The sequence below is a fragment of the Mus pahari genome, chromosome X (assembly GCF_900095145.1).
Source record: "Mus pahari chromosome X, PAHARI_EIJ_v1.1, whole genome shotgun sequence".
In the NCBI taxonomy this organism is placed as follows: domain Eukaryota; kingdom Metazoa; phylum Chordata; class Mammalia; order Rodentia; family Muridae; genus Mus; species Mus pahari.
The window spans coordinates 67,045,945-67,059,723 of record NC_034613.1 but is presented as its reverse complement, the minus strand read 5'-3'; the positions used below and the strand labels follow the sequence as shown (position 1 = coordinate 67,059,723).

At 37.4% G+C, this 13,779-nt stretch overlaps 1 pseudogene; it reads left to right on the top strand.

Moving 5' to 3' along the window:
- Window positions 1-9,830: 9,830 nt before the first annotated feature.
- LOC110314567 lies at window positions 9,831-10,853 on the top strand (annotated as a pseudogene).
- Window positions 10,854-13,779: the final 2,926 nt, after the last annotated feature.

The following is a 13,779-nucleotide window of genomic DNA, read 5'->3' as shown; positions in this document are numbered from 1 at the left end:
ATATATATATATATATATATATATATATATATATATATATATATATTCTGCTTGTCTAAACTGGCTGAGACTGACATGTAGAAAAGTATTAGAATCCTTTCAAACCAGAGGCCTCTAAGTGGTAGACACTGAAACTATGTATCTACCTCATCCAAACATTCCAGATCACCTTTGTCATACTGAAAACATTAGAAACCCACTGTGAGATATCTACATTCCATATCTGAGATTACTGACAAAGGTTGCTGGCTTCCACTCTCCAGAACTTCTCACTCTAGGATATGCCTGAATTCACTGCAACTTGAGTGAGAAGAGGAGAATAAGAGAGTGATTTATTCTGCGAATCTTTCTAATCATTTTAAGTATAACTCTAGAAAATTAGATAGACACTCTGATTTTTTTATTTTTATTTCTCTCTTTTATTTTGTATAATTGTTTTTTATTTCTCTTTTTTATTTATTTATTAACTTTACATTCTGATCTTGGTTCCCTCTCCCACAGTCCCTCTCCCCATCACCCTACTACCTCTTCTCCTCTGAAAGGTTAGGTAACCCCTAAGTATCCACCTTACCCTGGTATACCAAGTCTCTGCAGGGTCAGGCACATCTTTTCTTGCTGAAGCCAGACAAGGCAGGACAGATAGAAGAGATTGGCCAGACAATGCAGATCAGCTAAAAGAACATATCCCACATACAGGCAACAGCATTTCTTTTTCCCCTATCCAGTTGTTCAGGACCCATGTAAAAACCAAGCTTGTCAAAGCCCTTTTTCAACATCCAATGAAATGAATATATGACATTTTCTTTCTGTTTATTTATATGGTAGATGGATATTCATATATTCAACCATCCCATCATCCCTAGGATGAAGCTACTTGATTATGGTGGATGATGTTTTTGATGTTTTCTAGGATTCAGTTTGTGAGTATTTTATTGAGAGTTTTTGCATCAATGTTTAGAAGAGAAATTACTCTGAAATTTACTTTCTCTGTTGAACCTTGCGTGATTTAGGTATCAGGGAGACTGTGGCTTCATTGAATATGTTTGGTAGTGTTTCTTCTGCTTCTGTTTTGTGGAATAGTTTGAGGAGTATTTGTGGAATAGTTTGATAGCATTCTGAATTAAACACATCTGGCCCTGCACATTTTTGGTTGGGAAACTTCTTCTTCTTTTTTTTTTTATTATTATTATTTTCTTTATTTACATTTCAAATGCTATCCCGAAAGTTTCCCATACCCCTCCCCCCACCTCTGTAACTTCTTTTAATGACTCCTTCAATTTTTTGGAATTATAGGGATGTTTAAATAGTTTATCTGATCTTGATTTAAGTTTGTTAAGTGGTATCTAGTAAATCATCCATTTCATTTAAATTTTCCTTTTATTTGGAGTGCAGGCTTTTGAAATAAGACCTAATGATTTCTTTTTAATTTCCTCAGTTTCTGTGTTACATCTACCCTTACATTTCTGATTTTGTTAATTTAGGTTCTGTCTCTGTCTTTTGGTGAGTTTGGCTGAAGGTTTGTCTATCTTGTTAATTTTCTCAAAGAACTAGCTCTTGGTTTTGTTGTTTGTATTGTTTTCTTTGTTTCAAATTGACTTCAGCACTGTTTTGCTTATTTTCTGCAGTTTTCTCTACTTTCACGTTCTTCCTTCCTTTGTTCCTTCATTCCTTCATTCGTTCTTTTCTCCCTTCCCTTCCCTTCCCTTCCCTTCCCTTCCCTTCCCTTCCCTTCCCTTCCCTTCCCTTCCCTTCCCTTCCCTTCCCTTCCCTTCCCTTCCCTTCCCTTCCCTTCCCTTCCCTTCCCTTCCCTTCCTTTCCCTTCCCTTCCCTTCCCTTCCCTTCCCTTCCCTTCCTTTCCCTCCTTCCTTCCTTCCTTCTTCCCTCCCTCCCTCCCTTCCTTTCTTTCTTCCTTTCTTTCTCCTAGAGATTTTGGGTGTACCTTTAAATGCTCACATGAGAACTTCTTAATTTCTTTATGAAGGCACTTAGTGCTGTAAACTTTCATCTTAGAAGTGTTTTCTTTGTGTCCCATAAATTTGGGTATGTTGTACCTTCATTTTCGTTGGATTCTAGAAAGACTTTAATTTCTGTATTTCTTTTCTGTTCTAGGGATCATTGAGCAGTTTTTCAGTTTTCATCAGTATGTAGACTTTCTGTTGTTTCTATTGTTTTTGAAGACCAACTTTAAACCATGGTGGTCTGATAGAACACAAGGTGTTATTTCAATCTTCTTCTCTATTGACACTAGCTTTGTGGCCCAGTCTATGGTGAATTTTGGAGCAGGTTCCATGAAATGTTGAGAAGAAGGTATAATTGTTTTTGTTTGGGTGAAACGTTCTATAGGTATCTGTTAGGTCCATTTGATTCATAACCTCTGTTTCATCATTTGTCTGTTTAGTGTCTGTCTCGATAAACTTTTACTTGGTAAAGAGTGCGATATTGAATTCTTCTAGTATTGATGTGTTGGATTTGATGTGCAATTTAACCTTTAGTAATGTTTCTTTTACAAATGTGGGTACCCTTGTGTCTGGGACATAGCTATTCATAATTAATATGTCATCTTGGTGGATTTTTCCTTTGATGAGTATATTTCTTTTGATTACTTTTAGTTTTCATTCCCTGTTCCCTGTTTCTTTCTATTAATTTGAGTTGAAAGCACATTTTATAAGTTAATAGAATGGCTACTCTGTCTTGCTTCTTGCATCAATTTGCTTGGAAAACTGATTTGTGTTTCTTGTATGCAGCAGAATGATGGATACTGTTTTTACATCCATTCTGTTAGCCTGTTTCTTTTGGGGGGAATTGAATCCTTTGATATTGAGAGATATTAATGACTACTGATTGTTGCTTTCTGTTATTTTGGTGTTGGTGGTGTTCATGTTTGTCAGTGTTTGTGTGTGCTTCTCTTGTTTTTGCTTATATGGAGTTACTTAATTCCTGTGTTTTCTTGAATGTAGTGTCATCCTCCTTGGGTTGGGGTTTTCTTCTAGTATTTTCTGTTCTCTCACCGTTTTCGCCCACACAGCTCCTGCCTCCCACTCAGGAACCCAGTTAGTGTGGCCGCAGGTGGCTACACTATTCTGTTGGCCTTGCCTCAGGCTGACTGCACTCTGCAGACTGTGCCCCACTGAGACCCAGTTGGGGTGGCAAGGAGGTCCAGCTAGGATAGGTGGTCAGGTGCAGTTCCAAGCTGGTTAGTTTTGGAGCCCCAGAAAGTTTTCACAGGGAGACAAGATGCTCTTGTGGTACCAAAAGTCTCCTCCAGAGCAGGAAGCCAGGCCAGAGCTGGACAAAGGGGCTATAGGGAATGTGCTTGCTGCTACTGAACTTTGCTGGCTGCATAGATCGACCAGTTGGGGTGGGGATACAATTAGGATATTTTTAATCCACTAAGTCCAAATAATGCTGCCAATATGTGCATGAACATGGGGCTACCTCCTAGAACCTGGGCAACCTACCAGGAACAAAATCAATCTTCTTATGTTTATGATGTTCCAATGTTTTGTATAAGGTTTTGCCATACCATTCTATAAAAGGTCTTCAAGAATAAATACATATTAAGATATATTTCATATATAGCAAGTTTTCTAAAACTACTAAATTTAAATGCATTTTCCCTATGATCAGATTTCATTTCAAGCAAGTATTTTATAAATTCAACTGGGTTACCAGTATACTATGCATAACTTTATAGACTATATATTTTGCCTATATCAGAAGTATTTTGTGTAAAGTAAAACTTTCTAACCAGATAATATATTTTAAAATGCTATGTAAAACTTTATTTTGATTTTAAATTGTAGAGATTTTTGTCTGCCTTTCTGCCAGTAAAGTACATTTTAATATAAGATTCATTTTGTTTTAAATTGTGTGTATAAATGTGTATGCCTGTGGCGGGGATATCTTATTCATTCTTTTTTATTTCTCTGGAAAGACACCATAAACACTGAAATATTTATAAAGGAAAATATTTAACTAGGACTGGCTTACAGTTCCCGAGGTTTAGTCCATCATGACAGGAAGCATAGTGGCACACAGGCAGAGGCAGACAAGGTCCTGGATGGGTAGCTAAGAATTCTATGTCTGGATCAACAGGCAGCTGGAATATAGAAACAAACACTGGGCCTGGCTTGAGAATTTGAAACCCCAAAGTTCACCCCCAATGACACACTACTTCCAAAAAGGCCACAGGTAGTCTGGCAAGGCCATATCTCCTAATCCCTGTCAAGCAGTGCCATTCTCTAATGACCAAGCATTCAAATATAGGAGTCTATGGGGGCATTTGTATTCAAAGTAACAAATTCCACTCCCTGGCCTTAGGCTTGTAGCCATATCATAATCCAAAACTTCATTCAGTCCAACTTCAAAAGTCCTCATGCATAGTCTACCACTGTCTCAATACTATTTAAAAGTCCAACATTTCTTCTGAGACTCATGGCAACCTCTTAACTGTAATCTCTTTAAAATCAAAAATTAGATCACATATTTCCAACATCTAATGGCCCAGAATATCAGAATATATACTACGATTCCAAACGGGAGGAAAAGGAGCATAGTACAGAAATAGTAGATGAAAGTTTGACCTAAAATTAGTAGGACAAACTCCAAATTCCACATCTCCATGTCTGGTACCAAAAGTCTTTTCAGATTTCCAATTTGTTTTTTTTTTTTTTGTTTGTTTTGTTTTGTCCACAATTCATTACTTTACTTTGGGCTAGTTTTACATCCAGACAACAGGTATCTTTGGCAGGTATTCCATGACTCTGAACTCTCCAACATTTTGGAGACTTCACAGCAATCCAGGCTTCTCCTTCATAGCTTCATACATTGGTCCCTCTGGGCCTCCATATAGGGGCACCCCTGACATGCCTTGCCTCAGTGGCTTTCCTTAGTCATGGAAGGAGATTCTTTTGCCACTTTCTTCTAACCTTGACTTTCAAGCCAGAGCCATGTGGCCAATGTTTCCAAGTTCTCCTGATTGTTGGAGCTGGAATATGGCCTTCTTGCTTACTACATCTGCATCAGATGTAATTCTGTTTTCAATGGTTTCCTTCATTGCTTAAGCATTTCTTTATTTCCTTTTAACAAATTAAAAGCTTAGCGGGGTGGGATCTTGTCCTGAGGTTACTACTTCCTTTATTCCATCAAGTATAAAGCTTTTCTTTAAGGTTTTTATCTCCTTGAGCACAGAAGAAATATTGCATCCAAAGAGGAGTAAAGAATCAACAAGAATGATAACAATTTTAAGAATTCTGGAACATGATTCAAAATCCAAACCTAAGAATTTGTGGTACAAAGGAGAGAACTGACCACTAACAAACAACATATAAAATGTAATCAGTAAAATTATAAGGAAAAGACTACCAAATGTAGAGACATGAACATCTAAGCACAAAAAGTATTTAGATTTACAAATTGACATGACCAGAGAAGAACTCCGCCAATACACATAGTCAGAATGTCAAAAAATGCAAAGCAAAATATATAAAAAGCCATGTGAGAAAAGTGATACTTCACATACAAAGGAAATCACATCAGTATAAAAGCAGTCCTCTCAGCAAAATCTTTAAAAGGCAAGAAAATCTGGTATGGTATATATCAAACTTTGGAACTAAATCAATGCCAATTGTCTAGAAAATTAACTTTTAAGACCAATGGAAACATAAAGACATTCCAAGATAAATATGAACTTAAGGAAGCCATGTCTGTTAAACCATCTCAGTAAAACAAATACTGTATACCTTTCTTCATATGCACATTCTAAGGTTTTTTTTTTCTAAAAACCATGAAGAGAAATGTTTCTTTGGAAAGAGTAAAGGATGCAGTGTAAGAGAGGAGATAGACAAAAGATAGTAATGAAGGAAAATAAGAGTAAAATACACAATACTCCTGTAAGAAATCTTACCCAAAAGACCCTTATTACTTGTATAACAGATATACTTTAATGTAATAACATACAGAAAAAATATAATTCTAATGGCTGAATAATTGCCTAATTTTACTTTAAACATACTCAAACATAATCCTTCAAGTTTAGAATAGCTTAAGTAAGGGCTGGAGAGTAAACTCAAGTGATAAGAGCACTTGTTTTCTTGCAGAGGATAAGATTTATTTTTCCAGCAACTACACAGAGGCTCACAGACTTCTCTAATTCCAGTTCTAGGAGGTCTGGTGCCCTCTGCTAACCTCTGAGGTTACCATGCATGTATGTGGTACACATACATATATGCATGCAGACAAAACACTCACACATAAAATGAATAGCAGAGCATAGTGACACATGCCTTTAATTACAACACTGGGGACACAGAGGAAGGCAGATCTCTGAGATCAAGGGTAATCAAGACAGCCAGTTTATGTATCAAGAGAAACAAACACTATCTTAAAATTAATTAAGTGAACAAATCTAATTTAAAAAAAAAAACAAAGTTAAAACAAAACAAAATAACTAATTACACACACACACACACACACACACACACGCACACCATGTTACTCTAGGTCAGGGTTGAAAAGTTTTAGGTACTAAATATTTCAGTCCTTTTAGGACAATGATTACTAAAAGCTCTTGTAGGCAAAAATAATTCCAGAGAATATTTAAAAACAATCAATGTGTGTTAATTCTAGTAAAACTTTCTGTGGACATAATATCTGTTGTTACATTTTCAGAAAGGCATAAGTTCAAGTGTTTCTCATTAATAAACCCTTAGGATTTACCCAAATATCTTGATACTTAGCCAAAATCACCAAATCAATAAAAACTTTGTTTGTGAACTTTTAAAATACTCTTATTCTTTGAAAAATTCATACATGCAAATAATTATAATTATATTCACTCATTTGTAATTTCTATTATCTGTGTTGCTGAGGTACACATTTGTTTCTAAACTTCAAATTTATCTCAATTTACTGTCAAAATTCTTCAGAATATTTTCAATATTTTTTTAAAACAAGGCAGTTCAATTCATAAAGTTTATCCTAGTCTGATCTGTCTCTTCAGTTGGAACTGCTGTGCATGCCCTTAAGTAACTCTGGTCAGTTGGCCTTGCATACTTTTCCAGTATACAATAAATAAACAAAATCATTAGGGTGTTCTGTGAAGTTTTACAACCAGATTTCCAGCACTCCTGAAATCTTTCAGATTAGGTTGAGTAAAACCAGGTACAATCTGGCGTGCATGAAGCCTATCCAATCTATAAGCCGTGTTCTTCTGACACAAATTGTGGAGATTCACAACTCTTCCATCTACCCTTGACCATGCTTCTACATGTCCCCAGTAAGTTGAATTATGTGGAAGCCTTGATCTAGATGCCTTTATTTGGTCTCTTATCTTCATCTACCTATAGTGCCCAGTTCTTAAACATACTGATACCATATTGCAGCCCCAAGAAATTCTGATTTATGAAATATAGTACTTGGCCTATAAAAACATTCCTCAGCATGCATTTACCATACCATGCATGGAGACACTTGTTAAAGCTGGAAAACAGTGAAAGAATGCTACTACTGTGTGCACAAGTTGGAAAACTCAACATAATGATACCGGTTTTTCTGAAATTAGTCTTCAGATTCAGTTTTATTCCCAATAAAATCCTGTTAACACCAAAAAAGTATTTCATAGTTTGGCATTGCATAGATCAAAGAAAATATATATGCTTAAATTTCATTATTTACATAGAAAAATGTTCTATTACTATAATACAGGATATACTACAGTAATTAAATTATAAAAAGCAACCACATTGTACCACAGTAACACTTCAGGAAAGATTAAATACACTCAAAACAATTCTACATTAAATGAACTGAAAGACTGATAAACAGATATGTTTAAAGGTCTTGATCACTGCAGAGGAGGAAGCAATTTGGATGACATCACTGAAGAATACACATAAAAATGCTTTTAACCTAAGAATATGTCATTTCATCTTCCCTTTTTACTTTCAATTACAAGGGGAAATCAAAGATCTTCAAGACACTTGGCTAAAGTACAGCCTCCACCACTATTGTGTTTTTGTTGTTGTTTTTGTTTTGTTCTGTTTTGTCTATCTTTAGTAGGATTTTGTTAAATCTGCAAGTCAGGTTATATTAATCATTCACACATACAAAGTGTGAAGGTCTTACGTTTTATACAGCATAAAGTAATGATGGTAAATAATTCATTACTTTTTATAAGTGTATATTTCCAAAATTAGAATGTATTCACAATTGAAAATAATGGAATTCACTGTGACACATGCATATTATATATCATGTACTCTTATCATGTTCACTCTAATCTCCTCTTGTTACTACTCTCTCTGGCTCTGTTCCTCTTTCCAACTCATCCACTACTGAGTTTAATCTTTTATAGGGCTACCAAGATTGCTCAGCAGGTAATGGTGCTTCTCATCAATCTAAGCCTGAAGACCTGGGTTCTAGACACAGAACTCATGTGGTATAGGAATAGAATTGACTCTCATAGGTAGGCTCCTGATTTATACACACAGGAACACACATAAAATAGATGAATGAAATATAAACATATACACATATACAGGATCTGCATATGAGAATATATGTACTATTAGCCTTTGCAAGACTGGCATATTTTAATTACTATGGTGATCACCAGGTCTGTCTATTTTCCTGCAAATAATATAAATTTTTATTTATGTCTGAAGAAAATTCCATTGTGTATTTGTGGCATTTTTTTCTGTATCTGGTTTTCTTTTGATGTACATCTAGACCGATTACATAACAAGGTTAACTATTGTGAATAGTGCCAACAAACATGTGCACTTAGGCACCTCATCTTTATGCTGATTTAGATGTCCAAGGAAACTTTTGTATTGAAAATTCCCCAACATATTTTACTTAAGGCCTTTTCTTTTCTTTTTCCTTTCTTTCTTTCTTTCTTTCTTTCTTTTTCTTTCTTTCTTTCTTTCTTTCTTTCTTTCTTTCTTTCTTTCTTTCTTTCTTTCTTTTTTTACCATGTATATATGTTCATGGGGGGAGTACTATTCATGAGTTTGGTGCTCAAGGAGGCCAGATAAGAAGTCCATTTTTCTGGAGCTAGAATGACAGGTGCTTGTGCTGTGTGATATGGGTACTGAGAATGGAACTCAAATCCTCTGGAAGGGGAATATCAACCCTTATCCACTAAGACATTTCATCAACACCAAGACTCTTCCTTTTCAAGTAGAGACTGAGTAATGAACACTTTAAAAACAAAAAAGGCTGTGTCTATCTGGGGATAGATCCATCCCATAAACAACCACCAAACCCAAACACTATTGCATATGCCAGCAAGATTTTGTTGACAAGAGCCTGATATAGCTCTCTCTTGTGAGGCTATGCCAATTCCTGGCAAATACAGAAATGGATGCTCACAGTCATCTATTGGATGGAACACAAGGCCGCCAATGAAGGAGCTAGAGAAATTATCCAAGGAGCTAAAGGGGTCTGCCACCCAATAGGAGGAACAACAATATGAACTAACCAGTACCCCCCAGAGCTTGTGTCTCTAGTTGCATATGTAGCATAAGATGGCCTAGTTGGCCATCAATGGGAGGAAAGGACCTTGGTTTTGTGAAAATTATATGCCCCAGTACAGGGGAATGCTAGGGCCAGAAGTGGGAGTGGGTGGGTTGGGGAGCAGGGCAGGGGGAGGGTATAGGGGATTTTCGAAGAGGAAACTAGGAAAGGGGATAGCATTTGAAATGTAAATGAAGAAAATATCTAATAAAAAAGAATGTGTACACAATTAATTAATGGAGCATATATGTAATAAAAAAAAGAATAAAATGTGCTCACACTCCACTACTGGCTTACACTGTGCTTCTTTATGCTGCTCTGTCATTGACAATCGCTTTGGCATGTGCAAAGCTGGTTTTGCTGGCAACAATGCCCCCTGGGCCATGTTCCCTTCTATCATCATGCACCCGAACACCAGGACATCATGGTGGGCATGGACCAGAAAGACTTCTAAGAGGATGACGAGGCCCAGAGTAAGAGGGGTATCCTGACCATGAAGTATCCTATCTAGCAGGGCATTGTCACCAGCTGGGATTACATGGAGAAGATCTGGCACCACACCTTCTACAATGAGCTGTGTGTGATCCCGTGCTTCTGACCAAGGCCCTCCTGAACCCCAAAGCTAACAGAGAGATGATGCAGATAATGTTTGAAACCTTCAGTAACCCAGTCATGTACGTTGCCATTCAGGCAGTGCTGTATTTGTATTCATCTGGGAGCACCAGGGGAATTGTCATGGACTCTGGTGATGGAGTCACACACACAGCGCCCATCTAAGAGGGCTACACCCTTCCTCATACCATCTTGTTTCTGGACCTGGCTGGCCAGGACATGTCAGACTACCTCATGAAATCCCACTTCTGAGAAAGAAATTGTTCATGACATAAAGAAGAAGTTGTGCTATGTTGCCCTGTATTTTGAGCAACAAATGGCTACTGCTGCATCATCTTCCTCCTTGGAGAAAAGTTATTAGCTGCCTGATGGACAGGTGATCACCACTGGCAATGAGCGGTTCAGGTGTCCTATGGCATCCATAAGTCCACATTCAACTCCATCATGAAGTGTGATGTGGACATCCACAAAGACCTGTATGCCAATACAGTGCTGTCTGGTTGTACCACCATGTATCCAGGCATTGCTGACAAGATGCAGAAGGAGATCACAGCCCTAGCACCCAACACAATGAAGATTAAGATCATTGCTCCCCTGAATTCAAGTACTCAGTCTGGATTGGCAGCTCCATCCTGACCTCACGGTCCACCTTCCAGCAGTTGTTGATCATCAAGCCGGAGTATGATGAGTCTGGCCCCTCCATTGTCCATCGCAAATGCTTCTAGATGGACTGAGCAGGTGCCAGGCATCATCTGCTGTATGAGCTGATTCTGAAGTATCAATTTACCCTGGCAAATATACACACCTTGTGTTAGCCTCATGAGACTGGAATAAGCCTTTGAAAAGAAATTTGTCGTTGAAGCTTGTATCTGATATCAGCACTGGATCATAGAACTTGTTGCTGATTTTTAACCTTGTATTCAAGCTAACTCTTCCCTTTTTATATGTTTAATATCCTGTGCATATCTTCAGACCTTAGTTCATGTGTCTTGGTGACTTGGTGGCTGGGTAGAACACACTGTGGAAGAGTAATCCCCAGCCTAGTGGATCTCCCTGAGCACCACGTAGTGATCTGTGCAGGGTGTTACCTGACAGCCGACTTCCAGGATTTCCAGAAGCTGGAAAGGGTTCCTGAAGCAGTTACCACTTCTTTTTTTGCCAGTCTAACAGGGTGGGAAAGTCCGAGCCTTAGGATCCAGTTTCCAGTTCTGGTTATTTCCCTCCTACTGCCATGGGTTTTTAGAGATTAACAAAAATATTTATAGAAAGGACTCATGAGATATTAGGTCCTCTTAATCAGAGTTAAGATTTATTTATTACATTTTTAATATTTCTAAATCTTAAGGGGAGAAGACAAAAGAGAGACTTTGGAATCAATGGTCAGGCTTCCTTATGGTTACAGTGTCTCAAAAGCATTTATATAGAACATCCTTTTCCCCACCAACAAAAATGCAGCTAGATGCATACAGTATTACTGACCTAGAAGCCCCTTTAAGATTAAATTTAACATTGTTTGTTTGTTTTGGTCAATCCGTGATGACCACCAACTCACTACATAGCCAAGGATGGTCTTGAATTCCTGATGCTCCTGTGCCATCAAGCTCAACTCATCTTAGGTTTTTGTTTGTTTTTTTTATTGATTCATTTGCATAACTACTTCTGCCTATCATATGCCAAACAGTTCAGACTCACAAAAAGATAACACGTTGCAATAGCCTGAGGATATTAACACTTTAATCAACAACAACAACAACAAAATGTTAACAATTTTCCACAAATCCAAATATCCCGAGGCTTTCCATGAGCCAAGCTACCATTCTTAAGAACAGTAGTTTGAGTCCTGCTACATTAACTGGGTGATTTTGCACAGACACTTTGATTAAGCATAAAGAAAGTCAAATCAAAATTGTTAAAGGACCCAGTAGGGTAAAAAGAGTAGGTGAAACCACCAAGGTGACCTCTATTAAGGCAAAGCAGGATCTTTGCATTAAAGTCCACAGGACTGATTACTATCACATGTTTCAGGAGACTAAGCTTGACAGCTATTAATGCAGAAAAAAAAACAACAAGAGTTTGTTGCTCAATATCAATTAATAGTGTTAACTGAGCCATCAAAAACTAAAAAAAAAATCTTACTCTGATTTGATGTAAGTACTGTGTATAGATCAATAGAGTCAAAACTCTCAATGTAGTAGTATGAAATGCTCAAACATCTTTGGGCAAATATATATCTATATAAGGTCATCATTCTGATACAAGGAATACATAGTTTATGCATTGTAAGAGGCTAGGCAAGTCATGACATCTGACATGTATTTACATTGGTTGAATAAGGTTTAAAATTTGTGGTTATTTACTTATTTGGCCTTGATTTAGAAGACTAGGGACCAATACTGACAGATTTAGAAAATCAAAATCAAAATCAATCACTACAAAAAGCAAATAAAAAGGACCCACTATGAAATTGGCTGATTTGAACTGGGAAGTTAGTTCCCAATAGTGGACATATATACAAGACTGCATTTATCTTTAGACTGGAAAAGCAAATGAGCCCAAGTAACTCCAGATTCTCTGTTACTGAACTTAGAGAGAGCAATCTGTAATGCAAGCCATGTCTGAACACTTGTCCTAAATAAGCCAGTTACCAAATGAGCCAAAGACCTCCAGTAGTGCCCCCTCAGCCTGTCTTGTCCCTCTTTCAAATGAATACCCCATTTATTCCCTAAATGGCATGCCCACTGATTTGCTCCAAAATTAAGTCAAGTCCAAGCTCAGGCTAGACTATAAAAATAGATTTCTGGTGATTAAATAAAAGTCACCAAGCTGGGCGTGGTGGCACACATCTTTAGTCCCAGCACTTGGGAGGCAGAGGCAGGCGGATTTCTGAGTTCAAGGCCAGCCTGGTCTACAGAGTGAGTTCCAGGACAGCCAGGGCTACACAGAGAAACCCTGTCTTGAAAAACCAAAAAAGAAAAAAAAGTCACCATACCTCAGGAATTTCTTCAAGCTGCCCTCTCCTCCAAAAAAGGAGTCATTTCTCTTCCCTCCAGCAAAAGGGGTGCATTTGACTTTTCATTGATATATACTTGTGGCAGCTATCAGAATATCAAAGTTCATACTAGCCTCCAGGCTTCCTTGATCCCTATTTACAAGTGCACTTCATGCATTTCAAAGTCTAACCTGGCCTCTCTTTTCCTTACCTCTACCCTAAAGCTCCCAGACTGGTTCAGTTCACACTCCTTCCTCCTGATATATCCTTTCTCTTTATAACTCTAGAGATTTTTTTTCTCCATCACTTCTCTCTGCTATCCCCAAGAGACAACCTTGGCTGTTAAGAATAAACTTTCTCTTTACCACCCATGAAATGGCCATTTCGGTTACTTTACTGTGCCCTGCTCATGCATTTGCACAGTGACAAAACTGAATAAATCTCCTTTTAAATTTCTACTTTTAATTTGAATCTTTCAATTCACTTATTAAGGATGTCCATCCCTGATGTGGGGCACAGGCTGCAAACCAAAGTTTAATAGCATATCTTTTTTTTTTTTTTTTACTTTTATTTTTTTTTATTTTCTTTATTTACATTTCAAATGCTATCCCGAAAGTTTCCCATACCCCTCCCCCCACCTCTGTTATCTTAACAATACAAAA